This window comes from Dermochelys coriacea, chromosome 4 (genome assembly GCF_009764565.3).
Source record: "Dermochelys coriacea isolate rDerCor1 chromosome 4, rDerCor1.pri.v4, whole genome shotgun sequence".
Classification (NCBI taxonomy): domain Eukaryota; kingdom Metazoa; phylum Chordata; order Testudines; family Dermochelyidae; genus Dermochelys; species Dermochelys coriacea.
Window position 1 is genome coordinate 130,556,643 of NC_050071.1, and position 25,458 is coordinate 130,582,100.

General features: G+C 42.2%; 1 long non-coding RNA gene across 1 annotated transcript in view; it reads left to right on the top strand.

The window, feature by feature from the left end:
• The window catches only part of LOC122459969, a 28,298-nt gene extending 11,405 nt beyond the window's left edge, over positions 1–16,893 (top strand). The window contains exons 2-3 of the long non-coding RNA XR_006280963.1: positions 10,319–10,907; positions 16,867–16,893. This is a non-coding gene — a long non-coding RNA (uncharacterized LOC122459969). The remainder of the gene's footprint in view (positions 1–10,318; positions 10,908–16,866) is intronic.
• The last annotated feature ends 8,565 nt before the right edge of the window (positions 16,894–25,458 follow it).

Here is a 25,458-nt window from a genome sequence, read left to right on the forward strand (position 1 = left end):
GAAGTTGAACACTGGTTCCGAACAAGACTAGCAAATGATCACTATCTTTCTGCAAGAAACTCAGCTGATTGGCAGCATGCAGTGCAAGAGTGAAAGACTCAACAATTGAAAAAGTGAAGAACTCTCTCACCACATTCAAAAAATTTGCATTCATAGCTGATGAATGCACCAATGCAGATGGGCATCAAGTATTAAGTCATTGTGTACGTTATCTTGATGTCAGGGGTAAGCCAGTAGATGCATTTCTAGATGTTCAAGTTATAGAAGACACATCAGCTGCATCTGTGACAACCCACATCTTAGAGTTAAATGCCTGTCAATTGGACACCAAACAAATGGCTGCTTGTGCATTTGATGGAGTTGCAAACTTCTCTGGAAGACATGGTGGAGTACAAGCTTTGCTCAGAGAAAAGTGTAACCCTAATCTCTCCTATACACACTGCAGAGGCCATCTACTCCAACTAGCACTAGTACAAGCTGCAGAATCTTCAAAAGACATTTAAAAAGCTATAAATGTAATGTCTTCATTATATTCTTTTTTCAAGAGTCCAAAAAGACTTAGTATCTTGGAAAATATAGAAGATACACTGGCACTGAAGTTCCAGTTAGTCCAACCTGAGAAAACCCTCTGGCTTTCTCATGAGCGATCCTTGGTTGTTGTCTTAAAATTACTCCAGCCATTATTACTGGCTTTGGAAAGTAACTACCAAGATGGGATGGATCTAAGTACTGATGCCGGTGGATTACTTTTGCTACTATGTTCAGAGAAGACTATTGCCATTCTCTCTCGTAAGTCTACTGTTGAAACCACTTGGGTCATTAAACAATGCCATCCAGGCATCTGCTACAACAGTAGTCGATCTTTGTCCAACAATAGAAGCTACATTTGGATCAATCAGAGAGCTATCCATTGAAAAAGTACTGGAAGGAGCAAAGACTTCAGTCCAGAAGTTGAGTAATGAAGGCATTTATATTGAATCCTTAAGTGAAGAGGACAAGAAGTGTTTGTTAAAACAACTGAAAAAGTACACAGACTTGATTCTTAAAAAACTACAACAGCAACTTCTACATTCCACTCAACCTCTACGTAGCTTTTACAGATCCCTGTCCTGTAAAACACCGACAGTTGAGTGGAGTGCGGCACTACCAGCAATCGGGCTGCCATGGGATCAGGACAGAATAGAGAATTTGAACACAGAGTGGAATATAATATGATGAAAGAATGAAGATTTGACTTCAACTTCTTTTTTATCATCGCTAGTGGCTTGACCCGATCTTTGTGCTATGTTTCCTGGGATGAAAGAAGTAGGAATTCATCTCTTGCTACTCCCAGTCACAACAGCTACAGTTGAGCATTCTTTTTCATCATTGAATAGAATTTTGTGTTCTGAAAGAAGTCGCCTTCTGCCTGATCATGTGAATGAACTAATGAGCATATCAATTGAAGGAATGGAAGTACCGGACACACGAGAAGCCACCAAAGATGAACGCATTGCATTCAAGAAGTTCATTAACAGATTTGTGCAAAATTATAACAAGAAACCAAGAAGGATGTAGACGTAGTGCTTCATAGAAGGCTTGAGTAGCCAACTTTAATTTGTGTGATGATTTTAAAACATGAGTTAAATCTAATAAAATGGTCGTGAAACATTTTTCAGTTTTTACTATGGTGCCATACAGCCCACCTTCACTCTCACAGTCTGACCCCTCATTGACCCTGACACCCCCCCTTGTAAATTCGACCCCCCCCCCCCATTTCAATTCCTGAGGAAACCACTGGTTATACTAAAACTTTGCATGCAGTGAAATGGAATGAAAACCCTAAATTGTTTCAACATACTTCACTATGAGTGGAGTGAAAGTCCCATGAAGTTTGACTCCATTATAAGCACATCACACAGGGCTCATCTTATTAGAATGTAGCAATTATCACCTACCACACTGGTGTTACTGGGAATTGGATAGCCTAGGCAGCTTTGAAAATCTTAGCTGTAGTTTTTACTGTCACTCATTTCAATTGTGTAACCTGGGGGTTTGGCTCCACTACAAGCAGAGCTGTGATGCCACCGCACTGTGGCTGAAGGGGTGCTGCTGTCCTGAAGGACAAAATGAACCGGAATAGGGAAGGGCCTTCTGAATAGTAAGCTTTGTGCTTACTGAACCGGTGAACCGGTGCTTACTGAACCGGTGAACCGGTGCTTCCTGCCTGAGGATTTTTTGTGCCCCTGTGTCTGTTTTTAGCACCTGAGTGTGGGCTGTATGGCCCAGTGATTGAATACAGGACTGGATGTCAGGGACTTATTAGTTTTATACCTAATTCTCTCATTAATTCACTGAGCAGGTCATTTCACCTTTCTGTACTTCTATCTGTAAGGAGGACTCAGCCCTCTCACCAGCATCTCCCATTGGCTACCTTAGGTGGTCCATGGCCTAGCGTGCTGGCTTCTGTGGATCATAGTCTAATGCATCTATCTCTGCCCATCCATTGTACAGGGAGCCTAGGTGCCAACTCAGGTTTTGTGGATCACAATGTTGTACCTGTGACTTTTCTAAGTGCCGGAAGTTAGGCATTGTGATGCTGAGCATTGCTACGCCTAAGTCTCTTTGTGAATCTGGGATGAAATGCTCACCTAGTCCCCAGAAATGTTTGAAGCTGTTTTATCGTACAGTTTATTTGTCTTACTTCCCTATCTCATGCAGAAAGGGCGGCGTCTTTCTACAGGAAATCTATGCTATCCAATGGCATTCACTTTGCAGGGTAGGAAATACCTCAGGACAGGTGAAAATTTAAGGTCCCAGGCCTGAAATTCTTTCCAATTTCACAGTTTGTCCATGATCATTTGTAGAACTTCCCCTTCTTTGTATCAATTGTTCCCTTCTGCACAGATGGGGTAAGGGGTGGGAGTGGGGAATGCTCTGTAGCTGAGCCATTGGGCCTAGTCCATGAGTTTTTAATCATTGAATTATTTTTTTGGAACACAGCCCAAGTACTTTATTGGTATTAAGTGGCTTTCCATTTACTTCAGGCGACTTTGGATCAGGGCATACATTATATAAGTTAATGAAATAAGTAATTCTGATTTGAACCTGTTTATACTGATTGTGTGGGACTTGTACTGTAATTGCCAATACTTCATTTTTTAGGTGACATTGGGCATTCTGTTAATATAAGCAGTCGATTAGGCTATTAATAGGTAATATTAACAACAATAAAGGTTTTAGTATGTTTGACTGAGAAAAAATGTGATGTTTGGAGAGTGCATAGTTTGTTCATGATTCATCCTGAGAACTTGTTACACAAGTGGTGATGAACTGATTTATGTTGATCAACAAGAGAAAGACACTGAATAAGTTTCCAGTCATAAAGAGGGCTAATTTCACATTTCCTGGAAGCACATGAATGCAGTCCTTTTAGGGCTAGTGTTCTGTTACATCTGTACACCCCATGTTGAAAAATGCATCAAATTATATTATGGTGACCTTATATTCAGGCAAAATATTTGACTTCACTAGGGTTTTTTTTAGTAAGAACTAAAAGATCCTATAACGTTATTCTGATATTTGAGGATTGATACACACAAGTCCTATTTGGAGTCTCCTGTCTACATCCAGCTAATATTAGTCTATTTTAAAACATTCAGTATCAAAAGGAGTCAGCGGAATTGGAGCATTGGTCTCCTCTCCAAAACAAGAACCCTCTACCAAGTTAGCTACATGAGCAGCTCCAGTAATTTAGCTAGCAGAGATAACTGTTATACATGTGCACGTTTGGAACCGTTAGCAGAAATACACACAGATAAGTATCTTAGATACTCCCCAGCTAAGGCAGAGCTGCTCTCGTACTCTTGCTCATAAGAGAACATCTGGTGTCAAAAGACAACAATATTCAATTATCCGCTGTGATAGACCCCAGCCAGTTGGGTACAGCAGAGTAGTAGAAGGCTGATATACTGGCCGATGGATAAGCAGTTTTCTGTTCCCTGACTGACTAGAGCAGGGGCTGCTCCAGGCTAGGGTGGACACATGACTCCAATTAGCCTGCAAAGAATGAGTTGAAGCCGTTAGGCTAATGAGAACACCTGACTCCAATTAACCTGAAAAGAGTCAGGTGAGGCTGTTAAGCTAATGTGAACACCTGACTCTAATTAAGGCCCCTCTGATACTATAAAAGGGCTCACTCCAGTCAGGCCGAGAAAAGCAAGTGTGGCTGAAGGGCTGGGTAATGAAGACACCCTCAAGCCACTGGAAAGGGAGCCCTAAGGTAAGGGTGAAGAAGGTGTTAAGAGAGAGAAGCAGGGGAGCTGTGGGGGAGTGGCCTAGGGAAATGTAGCAATGCCGACAGTGTAAGGTCGGCTGCCAACAGCTGCTGCCATTAGGGTCCCTGGGCCGGAACCCAGAGTAGAGGGTGGCCCGGGTTTCCCCCAACCCGCCACTACAGAAACACTGCCTGGGAGGGGAAGACAGCCTCCTGTCAGGACAGGAGGTTAAACTGTTCTGGAATAAGCCTGTAGGGACAACAGAGACTGTGGGAGTTCTCTCACCAACCTCCTTGCTGGCTTATGATGAAAAAGGCTCAGTAAACTGTACCCTGGCCCCAGAGAGAAAAGGAGTATGTGGAGGGTCACAGTGAGCCTCTGAGGCTAGCATAAACCGCCTGGAACCGCACGACACACAGGAAGAAGGTCGGAGCTCTGCCACACCACATTTGATTGGAATAGGTGTGTTTGTGGTTATACAGGCTAGCTATGTGCATTGCTTAGTGGCGGTGAGGGCAGCCTCTTCCAATTTTCCAGGAGGTGTTAGCTTGTTGCCCAGATTATTATTTATTTATTTATTTATGTTGTGGTAGTGTCCAAGTGTAACACTGACAGACCACCATCATCGGCAAGTGGGATTGAACCTGGGCCCTCAGGAGCTTAGTGCATGAGCCTCTACTGCATGAGCTAAAAGCTATATGACTGTTAGCTAAGGCTGTAGAGCAGACTCATTAATCCCTCTCTCTCTAAGTGGTCTTGGTGTCACTAGATGGGACAGAATATCACACCCAGGTGGTGGGTGGATTACACAAGCACTCTAACTGGGGATCACGGCCCCATTATACGAGGCACTGTTCAACCAAATAAAACAAAGTCCCTACCCCAAAAACCTCACAATCTAAGATTCAGACAATAGGCAACAGAGGAATAAGCAGACAAAGAGAAGGGAGGAAGGTGGGAGGACAAGGTATCTGTAGAATCAGGTGTGATTGTATATATATTTTTGTTTAATAAAAAATAAATGTATGTTTTGCTTTGCTGGTGAGATGAGCTTATGTGTGGTTCATATACTTAATCCTGCTGTATGGCTATTATGTTAGATGATCAACTGGTTTTCAGCTCTTTGTATGTGTATTTTGGGTTTTGTACTATTAGTTAGATCTAAAGAAATAAATTGGGCTTTTGATATTTGTGACCCAAGGACCTCTGTGCCCTCTGTCAGTTGGCACCGTGCAGTACATTGGGTGAAGCCAGGGAATCCTGTATCCCTAAGGATGCCATGCAAAGTCTCTAATGAAATTCTGTGTCACCCTGATCATCATAATCATTGCAACACTTATGTACGGATGTTATGTAAGGAGATTAAACACTGAAAATTATGTTCTTAAGGTCTGTGACTAGGGACCGGTCACCCACAAAGGGGAAAAGCAGGCTGTTTTTTTCAGGCAAGAAATATTTATCTGGCTGTCTGTTTTTCATGTAAAATATTGTATGGTTCATAACTGGAATCCATTTATAGTTTAAGCTGAATGCTAATTGAAGATTTCACAATCCTTCGAGAGGAAATTAACAGGAAGAAGTAAACAGGGGTGGGAGGACCATATTTTGAGGTGACCTTCAAAGCTCTGTTCTGGTATATTTTGGGAGTACAGAGAGGCATCCTTTACCTAAGAAGTAAACTGACAGTGGGTTTGCTTCATGATAACGGGATCTCAGCCAGGCTTGGCTGAAAAGACTGAAGAAAACTTTCAGTGAGAGATTCTCCTGTCTAAAGAGGGAAACTTGTTAGTTAAGTGCAGGTTTTAGAATGCATGTTATTGTTTTGGTTTAGATGTAACCACTTGTTCTCATCTCTCTCACTGGTTTGCATTTGAATCTCTGTTCTTTCTTAAATTTCCTTTTTGTTTTGTAATTGAACATGTGCTGTGTGTAATACTGGAGCTGTGGTCTAAGGTTAAACTGGGTATACTGTTGCTTTGGGAACAGAGGATCTGGGATTTCTCTGGGTATCCAGTGACTGGGGGCTAGACACCAGAGTGGGACACTTCTGAGGGACTCATGGGCTAAGATGCATCTACTATGAACCTGCAAGGCAAAGAAAGGGCTGGTGTAGCCCAGAGGAGAGTGTTTGAGGGATTGATGAGCTCAATGTGTTCACTCCCTAACGCCCAGCCAGCACAGCAAGACCCCCTCGCGATGGAGGCAGGTTGTAACAGGGCGATTCTTTGCCCTGGCTCCTCCAAGAAGCGTTCCAGTATTGCAAAAAGGCTCCATTGCATTTACAAAATTCCTACTCTTCAACAGAATATTCCATATGTAGAAATTCCTCTCCAGAGTCATAAACATTTGCAGATTATTCTGAATTTCCTTGCTCTGCTCCCCTGATATGCCTCATTGGATGTGAGAAATGTGCCTTACAGTGATCTGGGAGGTCTATGAAAACATACAATTTGTGTGAGTTTGGTGCAGTACACAACTTGTTTTTATGGTGAAAAGTCCTATTGCCCCCAGGATAAAGACAATTTTCATATTCCTTTTTATAAGTTGGTCTGATGGATGGCTTTTGACCATGAATATTCTATTAGGTGCCATTTTCATTTCCATAACCTGTAGTTCCTGTAATTTTCTTTGCAATTATTTGTACAGCTTCCAAAATAAACGTGGAAGAAAGAATTGAGGCTAGTGTCCCGAAAGTTAAAAATGTACAACTGATTGATCATGTGCAATGAAACTAATTTCTGGCTAGCTACTCTTACCAGATTTCTAGCAGGCAGACTCACCCCAACCTGTAATACAGACTCCTCTGTAATAAAAATAAGCTAAATGAACATCATTTTATGCTAGGATCCATTTTGACTGCCTACAGTAAAATCTACCCTGCAACAATATTTTAACTGTATTGTCAGTCTCTCCTAGCCATGCATTAAAGACATGAAATACCTGATTCTGATTTCACTTACATCATAAATCAGGAGTAACTTCGCTGAAGTCAATGGATAGATTCTGGTATGAAATTGGCTTAAGGGCTTGAATGAAAGCCCATTTAAGATCAATGGAAGAATCCTCACTGACTTCAGTGGGCTTTGCATCAGGCCCTAAGAAAGACAATACAAATGCTCTAGCCCCTCTTTTAGATTTTATTTACAAGGTGCTATTGTTAAGGGAGCAATGTGTCATTGAGTTATTTGTATGATGGGCGATTTAAATGGAAATCTGCTATATTGCAGCTACAGCAATAATACACTTGTCTTACAGGGATTCACAACAGGCCAAGAAAGTACGTGCAACAAAAATGTGTCTTTCTATGCTTTAATGTTCATTAAGTCTTTATAAGAGAGCATTTATTATTTTGGGGGTAACCTTACTTTATTTTGACTCATTTCTTTATCTGGAATGACTAGGGTGCCATTGCTGAATGATGATGCTTTGGTCTCAGAAGTAAGCAGATTTTGCATTCAACCTCTGATCCTGTAATTCTTACTCAGGCAAAACCCCCAGTTGCTTTGGGAATTTTGCATGAGTAAGGAATGCAGAATAAGGCTCCTGGGGCCTGCTCTAGCTCCCAGTGAATCAATGGTAAACCTACATCTATATGCAGGATGGATCAGTCTTGTCTAAGAGGGTTTGGGTAAATCCAAACATGAGGCAAGGGTTGGATTAAATACTTAACACAGAGGATGGAATTCTTCTATCCTCCTGTTTCTGCTTTGTTGTCAATCTCCAAGTCTCTTCAGAACTTTTCAGCTTTTACAAGTCCTTTCTTACCCCAAATTCATAATCCTGGTGTTTGTGGACAACATTCCCTTTGCACATGGTCAGTATTCAACCAATAGTGAATCTCTTACCTGTGATTAGAGATACAGGGATAAGGAATACATCAGCCCGCTCCTCAAGCATGGGTCACTTGGTTCCTTCCATCATCTCTGGCTGCCAGTCAGCTGGGAAGAGCGCACTCTCTATGCTGGGACATTGGTGGGAGGAAAACCCCATCTGGCAATGGGGGAGGGAGTCATGGATTCCCCTCTAGGAGACAGAGTGGGGTTGAAGGCCCACATAGTCAGTACAGGGTTACTGCTGTGGATTGCTCACTCAGAATTTCATGTTTCTCTCTGTGAGCAAATCAGAGCAAATTGCAGTCGTTCTGTTAGCTCCATGTTCTGGAGGAAACCTGAGTCAATTTGTGGCCCACATGCCTTCAAAAATAAAAATATTTCTACCAAACACTAGTGTATACTTATCTGCCTTTCGACCTCAGATTGACTGCTACTCATGCGATATTGTCTTCCCTAGACATTGCTCCCTCTCTGATCTTGCTGTCACCATGTTCCCTCTCTCCAGCCACAACTTTTCTTTCAATTCAGACCACTGCCTCTTGCCGCCCACCTGCTCCTCCATCTGGACCTTCTGGGACTTCCAACCTGTTGATTTTCATTATTTCTCTCCTATTCTTGGTCCCCTTCTCCCACTCCTCTACTGACTTGTTGGCAACTCCCTGGACTCTGCCCTCTACTCTTTTGCCCCTTTTTTCCACTACAAAGTCTGTGTCACTAACCCACAATCATGATTCATTCCCAGCATCTGACTACTTTGCTCCCATTTTGAGCTGCTGAAAGTCCTCTGACCATGTGGACTTCCTTCACTACAAGTTTACCTTCTCCTTCAGGTCTGCCAGATTTTGTTTTCTTAACTCCTTGTATCCCAGTCTAATGATTTATTACACAGTGGTTGTGTGAGGCAAATAAAAATAGCTGTCCTTGAAATAGCCCAAAACACACTATGGGAGCCAGGCTCTGCCACTGACCAGCAGAGCAACCTTGGACCAGTCACTTAACCTCTCCATGCCTCACTTTCCCCATTTGTAGACTTGGGATAATGATACGTACTTTTCTAAAGTGCTTTATAAATGCTATGTATTTAAATAAGCAGCTTGTGCTTTAAAATGGTATTGTGAACTATGCTATTGGGCAATACAGCTCTTCTTTGAAACCATTTTGGGCACCTAGGATTAAGAAAATGGTTTAATCTCTATGGCCCATTCAATCCATGGCCTCTCTGCTGAGACTTCCATCAAGGAAGCCAGTTGTGAGGGTGCTTTTTGTGATGAAAACACAGGAAAAAAATTGAGTTTCCGTGGGAAGCTTACAAAACTATTTGAAACTTTTTTCCCCCCAACTTAAGATGTCTTTTTTTGTATTGGAAAAACCAACCTGGAATGACATTTTAAGTCTAAACAAAAATGTTTACTTCATATTGATATTCCTATTTAAAATGTCATTTCATTGTGTTTGTTTTTGTGGGTTTTTTTTTAAAATGTCTTTACTGTTGAAACACTTCACTTAGAAATTTCCTATGGGGGAAACCAATTATTTTTGTCAATTTGTTTTTCTACAAAATAATCTTTAGTTTCAATCGAGCTGTATCCCTCTACTGGAAAACTTTGTGCATGAAAAATTTCCACCACTGCCAGTGCTACTCTCCACTACATAGCTCAGGCTTATCTGTCCTATGTCAAGCCTTTTCTTGGTAAGGGGAATTACCCTCCAACATTCACAAGAGGATTGCTCTCTCACTGATCTCTGTGCTTGTAATCATCACATTGCCACTGAGTTTGTGGCAAGGAATTGTTTAAACTGCCTTGTCCACCTTTGTAATGTTAGCTTTAGCACAGAGTTGACTGTAAGAACTGAAGCCTCTCCCCTCATAGTCTGCATTGCTTTCCACTGGAGTAAAAATCCATCACATGCCACAAAATGGAATTAAAAAAAAATCATGTCAAAGTTCTTAATCGCTGGCAGGTAAAAATTTAAAAACATTTTTAAGACTTATCCACCCTAAAAAGTTTACTAAGGCTAACTGAGCACACAGGGAGAACCCTGGCTTTTAAGCCAAAAAAATTTGAAAAAGGAAGGGGTGTTTTAAAGCAATAATCTGTCCTCATCAAGGGGTTGGGAAATGGTTCTTTTGTTTTTCAGATGGTCTATGGGCAAGCTAGCACCAGCAAAAGAACACCCTGGGTGTACATCTTAAATATTTTATTTATTGATTGATTGATTTTGTTCTAGGTTGATCCCTGTCCCTGGTATGGACCCTGAATTTATTTGTATTTGAACCCGCAGCTCCCTTCATGAGAGCCCTCCATACCCATGCCAAACCGCTGCACGGACAGTTGATGCGGGGGATTTACCTGTCTGTTACTGTATTACTTACCCATTCAGCCAAGTGTATCCGCGTCACGGCACCAAGATGTTGGCGGGGGTCCAGCTCCCGCCTCCCTCTTAGTTCCCAGACACAGTTTGTTGGAAAATAACAGTCCAGAGTCCAGTCTTCAGGCAATTTGATGGGTTCATTGGGGCTAAACAAGCCAGCATATTTCGAAGCCCTTCACACCAGTTGGGCTATGTCTATATGCTGATAGTTTTCCTTTTCCCCTTCCCCAACTATTATTCTGTACGCCGATAGATTCCCCTTCTTCTCCTGACCCCTAGCTCCAAACGCCGATGGAGCTCGGGGGGGAGGGGCGGAGAAATTGGGGGGGCAGCCTTGTGCTTTCACTTACATTTTTGCTTGCTTATTTAGCCTGTTTAAACTAAAAGCAAAGCCAGAAGCAAAATTGTTTAGTTTTTACCCTATTTATTTGACATTTTTCTAACAGTGCTAACAGATGCTGCTATTGCACAACTGCATGGAGTTAGGGGAAGATCTACATAAAAGGGTGTCATGGGGCATGCCTACTCTGTAGCACTCCCTGCTGGCTAAGCCTGGCACTGCAGGTGTTCCTTGACTCCTGCCCAGGGTTTTCTGTCTCTCCCAGGGGTTAACATGACTCAGCCTTCCAGCTGGGTCACTCTGATATCAATCCCCTCTCAGGGTAACAGACCCAGCAAAAAGTCCCAACCAAACAAAGGGTTCTTTTCACCTGTTGTATTAATTTCAGTTGACTAAATGGGCACAAAGAGTTGCGAGTGTTAACATGACACTGAAACTGTCTAACATTAAACAGTTTTAAACAAGGGTCTAGATTTGGTATACAGAAACCTCAGCCTGCTTAGTGCCATGGGAGAAACACTACTAGACAGCCTTTTAACGTTTTTATTAAAGATACCTCCAAAACGTTAAAGATTTGAAATGCAAAGTATTTGTTAAATAAGGCTTTTATTTTAACAACCTCTTTTGTTTCCTTTCCCAGTAGCTGGGGAGAGTTTTTAAAAGGGCACCCTCCTTTCCAGTTCCCACCTCCCCCGTCCCCATTTGACAGTCTCTTTAGATGGTAATGACTCTCCTTTTTAGAGAAAAGAAAAGACATTATTTGAGCTGTGCCGAAGCTGCTGTTAAAGTCTGCCATTTTCTAAAAGACAAAAGAAGACGAGCACACACACAGGGAGAGGGAAGAATAGCAAAGCTGGAAAATGTGGCTTCCATCTCTGGTGTTGACTCTCAGGCTACATCTACACAACAGCACTTACAGTGGCGCAGCTGCACCAATGCAGACCTGCTGCTGTGGCACTTGTGATGGACATGCTCTTAAACTGATGGGAGAGCTCACCCGTCATCTTAACTCCTGCCTCTGCAAGAGGCAATAGCTATGTTGGCAGGAGAAGCTCTCCAACTACATAGCACTGTCTATACCAGCACTTAGGTTGGTATAATTTACGTCACTCAGGAGTGTAGATTATTCACACTCCTGAGCAACATAAGTTATACCAAAGTAACTTGTAGTGTAGACAAGGACTCACTTGAGACACCACGGCAAGCATGGAACACATTCTGAGACCTGACAAATTTGTGCCAGTATCAGGCTGTTGCGGGCATTGCTTTTTTAACTGCCTCTCTGGTCACGAGCTTATAGCAGTACTGCAAAATGTAGTCTTGGCCAGTTAAGCTAGACTCTTATTAGATAGAGGGATGGGAATAGGAAAGAGAAGAAATAAGGCAGGGAAGGAAAAGGACATATGGGAGTGGAGTAGGGTGGTGGTGGTTGGGAGTCAGCCAAAGTAGATGGTTATGGTGGCCCGATCTGGTCAGGATGTCTCTCAGGATGAGGACAATGAAGGCCCACCATGTTATGGTAGATCCTGGGTCCTAGGTGATGGTGGGGGTGGCAGCCATGATGGTAAAACATGCTGCAGTGGTTGTTGGCAGACCGCAACTTCTTGATTTCCCTTCCCTCCCCCCCATAAAAAGTATTTTCTTTTAAGGACCACAAAAGGGAGTGGTGAGTGGAATAGCCCACCCCCTCATTTTGTGTGCCAGTTAGGCCTAATTTCCAACTACCAAGTTTGGTTCACTGATTTGTGGTCCCCCACTTTTCTTGTTTACCAGGCATAATCTGAACACAGTCCTTGAGTTATATCAGTAGGCCGTCTGGTTTGGACTAATCCAGTGTGTCTCTTTTTTGCACCTTTTCCCCATCAACATTTGTTATAAGTTATTGTGACATCGTATGAACTTGTGCTCGCTGCTTCCAGCTAAGCTGATAATTAGGGTAATTTTGTAAGTCAACTATTACACATCCCCACGTGGGCTCCTCTTCAGTCCACGTTCTGGGCTCCCTTTAAGTCTCTCCACTCTGGGACAGACTAACTCTTCAGCTGCTTTCCTTGAGTCCCTCTCACACTCTCACTCCATCTGGCTCTGGGATAGAGCTCTGACTCCCAGGCTCCTTCCTGACCCTGCTTCAGGGCCTCTCACGGGAGTGGGAGCCAGCCTGCCTCTGCTTCCAACCCCAAACTGAGTCTTCTCAGTCCTTTGAAAGAAATCATCCAGCTGATCAGGAGTGGGTGGGGGCCTGTATCTGAGCCCAGCTACCCTTAGAGGGCCAGCAAAAGTGTGACTGGGGGAGGGAGGAGACGAAGGAAAGGAGAGAAGGGGAGAGGGACAGTAACAGAGGAACTAAAGGAAAATATAGAAAAGATTCTACAGAAATAAATCCTGCTAAAAGCCAAATCCTGTATTGTTGTAGAGCCAAGTTTTCAGCCAAGCTCCTTGAACAGTTCCACGGCCTGAATGCACAAGTGTAAGTCTTGCATGTGTAGCAGTAAAAATTAAGATAACTGGGTTTAGTGGGTCCAAATTCTAGCACATATGGATAACACAGTAACAAGGGGCCATTCAGTGAAATTGAAAGGCAGCCATTTTCAAATTGCAACACCAAAAATTGTTTTTACATGATGTAGAATTAGCCTGTGGAACTCACTACCACAAGGATTGTCCATATCATCCATAATGAGAACATGTCCAGTTATTTTAAAATCTTACCTAACATAGTATGAGGAATAAAAACTTCAGGGAATAAATCAAGCACTGAATGATGGGTAATGAGGCAAAACTTCCTGTATGAGCAGGTGATTCCACAAATGTTCACAGGATTTCTTGTCTCTTCTTCTAAAGCATCTGGTAGAGGGCACTTTCAGAGGCAGGCAGGACAGCAGATGAGATGGACCATTTGTATCCTCAAAAATATCTAACTATATTACAGTGGTTATTCCTATGTTTCTGTGTGTGGAGGCTGGAATTGTTCACGTGTTTGCGCCTGTAATGTGTGGAAGCATATAGGTGTGCATTGAATTTTGTGCACAGGAGTTTTTTGTTTGAGAAGTGATTTTTCACTGCTGACCTTAGACAGTGCTTCCTTGTTTTCATACAGAGCATTTCGCTTGGGCAGCATAGTGGTTGCTTCTCTGGCTGCTAGTCTTTCTGGGTGCTGCCAGCCTCTCACCACCAGAGTGACTGCTCAGCTGTCCACGTGTTGCGGTCTGCTTTGCGAGGGTTTTATCCCTTACTCTAATATAATGCAATCCAGATTGTAATATGCTTTTGTCCCTACAGCTGCTCTGGCAGAGACAGGCTGATGTCACCGAATGCAGCTGCGGTGGCCAACAGAGCAACAGCAATGGGGTTGCTCAGTGTTCAACATGACCCATCACTGCAACTATAGTCAGCCAACAGATTGTCAGCAAAAGGGGGCTGCTCAGTGATCAACATCAGCCGGAGTGACTGTGACAGCCAACAAAGCTACAGCATGGAGGACTGCTTAGCTCTCAGGAGTATCTTTTAGGAAAAACACCAAACGCTGCCCAGTACAACCGTGATGAACGCTGCAGCTGAGGAGTGTTTTATAGGCTTACAGTCAAGTTTTCCAAGAGGTCTCTGCTTGGCCTCAATGTGCTCACTAACACCTATGTGCTCTTTGCATGCGGTGAGTCACGTGTAGCCGGCTGAGTAATTTATCTAATTCACCAGCGGAAACCCTTTTTCAGAATATTTCCGTGGGAAATATTACCCCCTCGCTATGATCTAACCCCCCCGAAATTCAAACTCTGTAGACATCAGCCTTTATCAGCAGATGAGATGCTTCATGTTTGAATGGATGCACAGAGAGTTGCCAAAGTGAACATGTCCATCTGGCTGTGTGTATCTACTCAACAGCTGCTGGGGCAATAGTGCAGTGTGTTATCCATGGTATTTCTCCCCCCCACCCCACCCCCCACTGTTCCTCTGATATTCTTGTTAACTGCTGGAATTAGCCTACCTGCTTGTCACCATGGAAGGTTTTCCTCCTTTCCCCCCCCTGCTGTGGGTGATGGCTTATCTTAAGTGATCACTCTCCTTACAGTGTGTATGATAAACCCATTGTTTCATGTTCTCTGTGTGTGTGTATATAAATCTCTCCTCTGTTTTTTCCACCAAATGCATCCGATGAAGTGAGCTGTAGCTCACGAAAGCTTATGCTCTAATAAATTTGTTAGTCTCTAAGGTGCCACAAGTACTCCTTTTCTTTTTGTGTTATCCTTGTGGTTCCCAAAGCTTGGTCCTTGCTGGTGGTCCTCAGTGATGGCTAATCTCATGGAGTTAACTCTCAGCCTGGTGTGCAACTGCTAAAGCACATAGGAAAATAGATAAAAATATATTTTCCTAATGCTACTTTTCCATATACGTAATTGCTGTTGTTGTCACAGAGATGTTATATGGTCTGGGTAAGCTTATCTCATGGACGTCCACTCTCCCACTGGCAATCTCTCCGCTAAAATGGGGACAATGCTGTGGAGAAATAGGAGAACCCATGTCTCATTCAAATCCAGGGAGGCACAACCATAATACACATAATAATTGTAAAGTCAATAGGGCTTTAAACAGATGCTTAAAGTTAAGAATATACTTAAGTGCTTTCTTGAATGGAGTCCTGAATTAGGCCCTTTATTCTCATGGGGCAAAGCCGAGCATCTGCCAAGTAACCATAACTCCCATCACTTCAGTGCCCCATACCTCTGAGCACTTAGCCCACTGGTTTTGCTAGGAGCTGTAGTACTCAGCAACCAGTCAGATTTGGTCTGTTAAGGGGCCAGATCCTACAAGGTGCCAAGTGCCTTCTGACAGATGCTGAGAGAGTGTCCTTAACTCCCACCAACGTCAGTGGATGTGGGGAGGCACAGCATCATGCCAGGGCACTGGACATCTTGCAAGACTGGGCCTACTGAAAGGAAGGGAAAGAGCTCATAAGAAAAAACATTATGGAACACAGCTGGGTTTTCAGGGTTAATAGATCTTCATCTTTATTAGCCACAATTCTGCCCAAAGCCTGCACTTAAAGCTGACACCAGATCTTAGACCAGAAAAGATGTGGCACAGGTGATAATTACATATGTTCACTGGAGAAAAAACTTAGACATAATATTTCTCCTGACAGGTGATCAAAAAAATCTCAGAGACTATAACACTCATGTTTCCTGATGTTGAGATTTTATCTAGTTTGGGGCTATTCAGTGTTCTTGCTCTGCTATTCATATCTTCTATAGAAGGAAATTTTTTCTTCAATTCCAATGCATCAGGAGCAAATAAAGATCTTTATCAGCTGGAAGATAACAGCTGATGACTTCCCTGCTGCAGACGGTGAAAATAATATCCTACATAAAGGAGCAAGAGAGTAGGAGCTCCAAGTAAAAGGGGGGGAGAAAGAAAGGAGGAGGTAGATTGTTTTTCAGGTGTAAGTGTAGAGGTATTATATTTCGCTGGGTAATGATGTCCTACATTGAGATAAAGAGTAGAATGAAGCTTTTCATACTGCCCTGCAGGATATGTCAAAGCGGTAATACCATTCCCATTGTGTGTGGGAGAGCTAGGGACAGAGAGGCAACATTTGTTTTTCCTCTTTCAACTTATCTAAAAAACCAAGGGAAAAAATCAAAACCCTGTAAGACCAGACAAGACTTTTTTAATGTGAAGTTTGTTTTGGCTGGTTTAAAGGTCCCCAATTAACTCAAATGTAAACAGTTATAAGTCATTAGGACCAGATGTCATTCACCCAAGTGTTCTAAAGGAAATTGCAAAACTACTAAAAAAGAAAATGTGAAATTGCAGAATTACTAATTGTGTTATGTAACATATTGCTTAAATTAGCCTCTGTACCAGATGAGGGCCAGATAATGTGACACCAATTTTTAAAAAAGGCTCTAGAGGCGATCCTGACAATTACAGGCCGGTAAGCCTAACTTCAGTACCAGGCAAATTGGTTGGAAAATATATTAAAGAACAGAATTATCAGGCGCACATATGAAAATGACATGATGGGGAAGAGTCAACATGGCTTTTGTAATGGGGAATCATGCCTCATCAGTGTACTAGAATTCTTTAAGGAGATCAACAAATATGTGAACAAGGGTGATCCAGTGGATATAATGTACTTGGATTTACAGAGAGTCTTTGACAAGGTCCTTCAACAAAGGTTGTTAAGCAGAGTAGGCCATCATGGGATAAGAGAGAAGGTCCTCTCATGGATCAGTAACTAGTTAAAAGGGTAGGAATAGTGGAGAGGGGTAAATGACAGGGTGCCCTAAGGATCTGTACTGGGACCAGTATTCAACATATTCATAAATGATTTGGAAAAGGGGGTAAAAATGAGGTGGAAAAGTTTGCAGCTGATACAAAATTACTTGAGATAGTTAAGTCCAAAGCTGACTGTGAACAGTTACAAAGGGATTTCACAAAACTGGGTGACTGGGCAAGAAAATTGCAGATTAAATTCAGTGCTGATGAATGCAAGGTAATGCACTTTGGAGAACATAATCCCAACTATACATACAAAATGGTGGGATCTAAATTAGCTGTTACCACTCAAGAAAGAGATTTTGGAGTCATTGTGGATAGTTCTCTGAAACATCCGTTCAAGTGCAGCAGCAGCTAAAAAAGCTAACAATGTTGGGAACCATTAGGAAGGGGATAGTTAACACAAAAAATTTCCTAATGCCACTATATAAATCCACGGTAATCACCTTGATTACTGATTGCAGTTCTGGTTGTCCCCATTCAAAAAAGATATATTAGAGTTGGAATAGTACAGAGAAGGTGACAAAAATCATGAGCGGTATGAAACAACTTCCATATAAGGAGAGATTAAGAAGACCAACTGTTCAGCTAACAAAAGAGATAACTAAGGGGGTGATATGAGATATGGTAGAGGTCTATATAATCATGAATAGTGTGGAGAAAATGAATAAGGAAGTGTTATTTACCCCTTCACATAATGTAAGAACCAGGAGTTCCCCCAATGAAATTAATATGCAGCAGGTTTAAAACAAACTGAAGGAAGTATTCTTAACACAGTGCAGTCAACCTGTGGAATTCCTTGCCATGGGATGTTGTGAAGGCCAAAAGTGTAACTAGGTTCAAAAAAGAATTAGGAAAGTTCATGAGGATAGGTCCATCAGTGGCTATTAGCCAAGATGGTTGGGGATGCAACCCCATGCTCTGAGTCTCCCTACGCCGCTGATTGCCATAAGCTGGGATGATCAGGATGGATCCCTCAATAATTGCCCTCTTCTGTTTCCTCTGACGCATCTGGAACTGGCGTTTGTCAGAAGGTAGGACACTAATCTAGGTGGACCTTCGGTCTGACCCAATTTGGTCATCCTTATGTTCTTAATTTCTTCCAGAGGAAAAAAAAAAGTTACATTTTATTTTGTTTACTGATGTAAACAATGAAATATTAATTTCCATTTCTGGCCAATGCATAGCTTGGATCATGAGTTTCTGCCATAGGCAGGGAACAGCCCTTAGTCACGTCTATTCTCAGGGCCCATTGGTCAACAAAGGTGATGGTTTGCTGTCTAAGGAATCCCCTGGCAGAGCATCAATAGGTTGCAGGGGAGCTAGTTTGGTTCTCCCAGCTTCAAAGACAGTCTTACAGATCTGCCTTAGTGAACTCATTTTTTATTGTTGTCTCTAATCTGTCTGACTCTGATTAAGCTACATTCTTCCTGTGGCGTCTGTGTGCTATATATCTCCTCTTCTCCAGGGTTACAGAAACCCTGAACAATGTGTGTGTTGTGACACAATCAATGTGCAATCAGCAGGACAGGATGGTTTAGTGACCCAGGCCTGATCACTCTGCCCACCCTTGCCTGTTGCCCTCCCCAAAATCTTCAACCAAAATCAAACTTCAACTTTCTGGAGGGCCACAACATTGTATTTTTTTTTATTTCCTCTCTCTGTTACATTTTACTTTTAAAAATCTTTTGCACTGCCAGGTTCCAGACAGAATTGAAACCACTGAAATGCGGCACGGTGACAGAGCTTGGTCAAACAGTATCCAGCAGGGAGAGGAAGAATGACTGACAATCTTGGGACAAGCTAGCTTTACTCTTTATTAGCAATCTCTCTACTCCCCATCACACAAGACAAATCTGTGTCTCTCTGTTACCTGTCCTCTCTGTATTTTCCACCAAATGCATCCGATGAAGTGAGCTGTAGCTCACGAAAGCTTATGCTCAAATAAATTTGCTAGTCTCTAAAGTGCCACAAGTACTCCTTTTCTTTTTGCGAATACAGACTAACACGGCTGCTACTCTGAAACCTGTCATTATTTCCCCTAAGCGACTATCTAAGGCTGGGTTCTGTTAAACCTGTCACCAAGTAATTCTTCAACCTTTTCTCAGGCTCCTGGATGACACTGGGGTCATGCTTAGCTAGTCTGGTCATTAACTCCTATGAACTGAAAGCAAATTCCCATACAGTTTTACTAGGATTGTGTTTTTGTTGAGTTAAAGAAAACCCATAGACTTCCTCCCACACAGTACAGGAGAATTAGCCCCAAACAATACCTCCAATTTAGTAAACACCTGAGTCAGTGTTCTAATAGTCTTAAGGAAAGAGAAAATTACTCTCCCCCCATCCTAACTTCCTGATTAACAAACTGCATTTCAGATCTTAACATATCATCTATTTCATTTAATGTGTTTATTTTATTTTGGGGGTTTGGGGTCTTTTTGGAACCCCTGCAAGTAGTGCCTTAGCAGCTAGGTGCTTTTTTCCCTTTTTCTTTTCAGTTTAAAATATTTCTACTGAATACTAGCAATGAATAGATTTCAAAAGAAAAGGGCATGGCTTCCTTCAGGTAGGACCCCGACCTTTTGTTAGTGTGCCCTTTCTACACTGTGCATTCTCTCAGCGTAATGAGTCCATTATTATGGAATTTAAAGATTTTGGACATAGATACCCAATAACACTTCTAAATTTCCCAAGGCTTCATACTCATCTCTATCTACAATGTAAGACCCCAATTCAGGTTGAATGGCACCGCTCATTTGCTAAAGTTAGGTACATGCCTAAGTACCTGCTGAATTGGGGCCTAAGATGTCATGCTCTTAACACCAAAGCTGTGAAGTGTTTCCCAGGATATCTTACAGGAGTGGAAACTGTAATATGCTGGTTCTCAGGCTTTAAGGGTCTAACGTGCAGTTTTAAGACAAGACCTATTAAAATTGTTATGAAGGATAAATGTGGCCTTATGATAATATATGGGGGACTGTACAGGAAGAAAACAACTCTTTTGAATAGTGGTCCGGAACCTGGCAACGTGCTGCTGCCTCCTCCATATGTGTTTTCCTTAGAGAATCACTACAAGGGCCACTTCCAATGGTATCTCACTCATTCACGAATCAAAAAGCTCTTCAATGAAGGTCTGAGGCATACTGGAGCCAGCGCATGAAGGGAAGGTATGCTTCTACCAGGGACTGTCTGATCTGGTAGCCCTTTAGATCCACTGTGCACAGGAACAAATGACTACCCCTAATGCCAGGGACGGGATTTTCAGCACGAAGTACATTGGAGAGATGAAGCTGGGTGAATCAGTCTTTCACTCTGTTTCCTGTGCCTGTGATAGATCACTACAGCCTTCTTCACAGTTAAATGGAGTTTTTTGAAAAAAAATTTACTTACATTTAGAAACTCATCACCTCAGCAACCTGGCAGATAGCTTTGAAAGCAGCCTTTCATGTTGAGATTTTAAAATTTGTCATGCCTCTTGCATTCCATTCCTCTTCCCTCCCCATTTCATGTTCCCTCTCCCCACTTCGTTAACATGGCAGCCAAATTGCCAGACATGTAAATACTATTTTCCATAAATGTTACCAAATAAGTACAAGCTTGAAGGAGGAACATGAATTTAATTCCCGAGTGGCAGCACGACAGGTAGTTCTATTTCAAGGAATTAGCACTCAGGGTCTCCCTTCACTCATTCAAAACAAAGAATGTCATTGCCAACCATTTTTGTAATTGTTCAATATCCTCAGAATCTGACACTCCTTATACTAAGATTTGTGCATGGTAGGGATTAGTTAGTCTCATGATTCCGTCTTCGCATATTGTTTAATAGAATATAAAATCTGCTCACACATTGGTGATCTTTATTTCTTGTTGGATAAAGGCTGCGCCATTAGAAAGAGGATGAAATATCTTCTCTAGCAGGGAACTAAAAAATTAGATCATCTAAAATGACCTTTATGGGGAACTGGAGCCCGTTCTCATCTCCGTTGGGGGGGATGTGTGAATCCATGCATCAAGGAGAGAGGTTGAGAATAGAAATTGGACTGTATTCAACAAAGTGATAAGAGCACAATTATTTATTCAATATTTGCATTGTGGTAGGGCCTACAAGCCCAAACTGAGAAAAGAATGAGAGCTGGGCAAAAAATTGTTGGCAAATAGTTGTTGAGGGGTTTTGGGGGGGGGCGGGGAGTTGCCAAAAAATGTACTTTTGAAGACTCTGACACTATTTGCAGACTCAACCTGAGGTCAATGAAGAGTTTTGTCTCAAACAACAACAACCCCCAGCCCCTTGAGAAAGTTGAAACATTTTCTTTCAATTATTTAAAAACATTTTATGCTTTTTTTTTATTTTGAAATATTTTGTTTTGAGTTTTCATTTTGAAATGGCACTTTATTTTTATATTTGGTCAATTTAAAAAGTCTAAAATCACCCCAAAATGGTCAAATAAATTTTGAAAAAACTAGTTTCATTTCAAATCAAACTGAATTTTTTTCAGATTTTTCGGTTTGGCCTCCAAAGTGAAAAAATCCATTATTCATTCATTTCTAATCTGGACCCCTTTGTGCTGGGCACCATACAAACGTACAGTAAGAGAACCTTAATACCTAAATGAACAATCTGCAATCTATATAGACAAGAGACAAAGGAAGTAATATTTACCCTACTTTATAGACGCAGAACTGAAGCACAGAGTGACTTGCTAAAGAAAACCTGTTGCAGAAGCAGGAATTCCAGATTTTCTCAGTCCCAGTCCAGTACTTAAACTTTCTCTCTCCTTACAACAGATATCTTAAATCACAACATTTGAGTGAATAACATTTGAATGATGACCACCCTTTGCAAATGAGACTTGACTCAACTTCTTAGGCTTCTCAGAAACTGGGGGAAAATATCTCTTTTCATTAGTGAATATACATTACATGTATAAAATATGTGGGTCAAAAACTCCTGCCAGTCACCTTTAGAGCCGTGACTTCAATGAGATTGATGGGGTGTAATTAAAGGAAAAAATCTGACTGTATCTGTAAGACATCATACCTACCAATGGTACTAAATAAATAATATCTACTTTGATGGAGTATGCTGTTAAAATCTTTGAGGTAAGAAATACCAAGGGCTTTAGTCTCAGAGCTTCCTATGCAGAGCATAACAATGGCTCCTGAGAAAAATAAATCCAGTTTACAAAGGGCCCTTCAAAAAGCAGGTGGATTTACATCCCTACTTCAGAACAAACCTCAAGGCATTCTTAGAAGAACATCTGAGTGCCTTATGAATTTCCATGGTGCTTTGCTTTTGAAAAGACTAATCACTACAGTATTTAATAATTACTATTTTTACCCACTCAGCAATTAGTACATACCTCTAACTGGCTAAATGTGAACGGTACCACAATGTGCTCTTGTATTGGCTTATGTGTTCTGTACTTTGGCTGTACCATTTATCAGTCAGAAAGAAGTTAAACTGATAGTTTACACCTCTGTCTTATAGCATCCATCAATCAGGCACCCCGGTTATAGATTCATAGATATCAAGGTGAGAAGGGACCGTTATGATCATCTAGTCCGAACCCCTGCACAATGCAGGCCACAGAATCTCACCCATCCACTTCTGCGATAAACCTCTCACCTATATCTGAGCTATTGAAGTCCTCAAATCATGGTTTAAAGACTTCCAGGAGCAGAGAATCCTCCAGCAAGTGACCCGTGCCCCATGCTACAGAGGAAGGCGAAAAACCTCCAGGGCCTCTTCTAATCTGCCCTGGAGGAAAATTCCTTCCCGATCCCAGGTATGGCAATCAACTGAACCCTGAGCATATGGGCAAGATTCACCAGCCAGATATCCAGGAAAGAATTCTCTGAAGTAACTCAGATACCACCCCATCTAACATCCCATCACAGACTGTTGGGCCTATTTATCATGAATAGTTAAAGATCAATTAATTGCCAAAATCATATTATCCCATCATACCATGTCCTCCATAAACTTATCGAGTTTAATTTTAAAGTCAGTGGCTTTCCAAGCTAGTGCACAGATGTGAAGATGCTCTACATATACCCATAACCATAATAGAGAGGCGAGGGAGAGTTTGCTGTGTTGGTTTTTTTTTTTTTTTTTTTTTTTTTTTTTAACACAAGGGACATGGTTACGTCTTTTACAGCAATAAGTTAACTGGACTTTTGTTCCACAGTTTGTTCAGGTGATAAGCACATCTTACAATATAGAGATTATTGAGGTGAGTGCCCCTTTAAGATTTCAATTTGGACACTTACTGGAATCTTAAGATCTGCTAAATTGGGCTGGAAATCTCAGGAGAATGGGCTTTCTTGTGATAGTCTAATGATTTATGCCAGTTGTTGCCTCACTCCTACAAACCTCTCCTGGAGAAAACTTTCTTCCACTGAAACCAAAATGTTTTGTGGAAATGCATCTGTTTTGACAAAACTTTGAGAAGGTATCTGAGGTCCAGGGTGGGAATTTTTGGACTGAGAACACACACAATAGTCTGGGGGATAGTTTAAGTCCCTGACCCGAACCTGGCAGAGCAGAAACTTGAACCTGGCTCTCCCAAATGTCCTGGCACTGCACTATACAATTTTTGTCCTAAATGTTTTTGAAAGGAGTCATTCGCATTCCACATCAGAATCAAGACACATTTCAAAACCTTGAACTTTTTGATGAAAGAGGCTTGTTGTTTTGCAGCTAGCCCTACCCATGAGGCCATGTAGTCCATCTACCAGCCTGTACAGGATTGTTCACAAGGATATATTTTCTAGTGCTTTGCCCAGGTGGGGAAACTTGCATCGTGAATGGTAAGAGAATGTCCAATCGGCCTAGCAAACTCTATTGGGCCAGGACTAGGATCTTTCTTCCAAGTGTGGGATGTGGTTCATTGATTCTGATGAATAACAAACCTCAGTTTCTGGTGACATCTGGTGTGAAATTCTGCCTCATTGAATCAATGGCAAAGCATCATTGCCTTTGATGGCCAGGATTTCACTCCTATAATCTAGGTGGTGTGACAGAGTTCCTCCTCTACCTTGGTGGGTCTTGCACTTATTGGTGGATTTGCTCACCTTGGAGCTTCATGGCAGCCCTCAGCTTGGCCGTTTTTCTGAACCCACAGACCAGGTCAATTCCTCCTGTGTCTGACCAGGAGTTGGGAGGATTTGGGGGGAACCCGGGCCCGCCCTCTACTCCGGGTTCCAGCCCAGGGCCCTCTGGAATGCAGCTGTCTAGAGTGCCTCCTGGAACAGCTGTGTGACAGCCGCAACTCCCTGGGCTACTTCCCCATGGCCTCCTCCCAACACCTTCTTTATCCTCACTGTAGGACCTTCCTCCTGGTGTCTGATAATGCTTCTACACCTCAGTCCTCCAACAGTCCATGTTCTCACTCTCAGCTCCTAGTGCCTCTTCCTCCCAGCTCCTTACACACACACCACAAACTGAAATGAGCTCCTTTTTTAAAACCCAGGTGCCCTCATTAGCCTGCCTTAATTGGTTCTAGCTGCTTCTTGATTGGCTTCAGGTGTTCTGATCAGCCAGAAGGTTGTCTCCAGAAGGTTCCTGATTGTTCTGGAACCTTCCCTGTTACCTTACCCAGGAAAAGGGGACCTACTTAGCCTGGGGCTAATATATCGGCCTTCTATTACTCTCCTATGACAATCTGGCCCGACCCTGTCACAGTGGATATCTTGTTCAGTCCTATTGTGTCCCTGCTCCGTGATATGTCTGTGTGAGTGCAGCCCAACATTGTGCTGTCCTTTTGTACAGCCCAACTGCATTGCAGACACATTAGCTGTTTCATATCACCTGTGGGCCTCTTGCCACTATTACTTGCCTGCCTTTTCCTTCCCACTGAATAGAAGGATGCTATACATGGGGTTTTTTTTAATTGCTGCGAATTACCTCACTTCTCTAAAGAGTCAAGCCTTACGGTGAAGCTGAGGAAGCTTTGCCTTAGGAAGATGTAATGCTCCCCAGTGCAAAAGCCCCAAATATCCCCTTGTTGTCTCTCTTGGCATATGTTACCAGACGGATCTTTCAGTAGAGCCCGGCATGCAGTGGCCACTTAGCACTCATTTCCTTTTGTGACTCCATCCAAGTATCAAACCCAGAGGACAAAAGTTTAATCTTCTGGCACTAGAACTAGATGCTGCATCCTTCACCATAAGGGAGCCCATAGTTAAGGGGAGAAGGCAGAGAAAGATGCTGTCTTGTGGATTTCAGAGCAGAAAACATTACACTTTATAGTAGTAGACAGAACAGGTTAGAAAAAGCATGCAAGTAACTTATGTCGCCATGAAATATATAGCAGGCTAGAATGCTGGTTAGTGTAAAATGTAGGGTGCCCTAAAGCCATCTGCACAGTTTCTCCCAATTTCC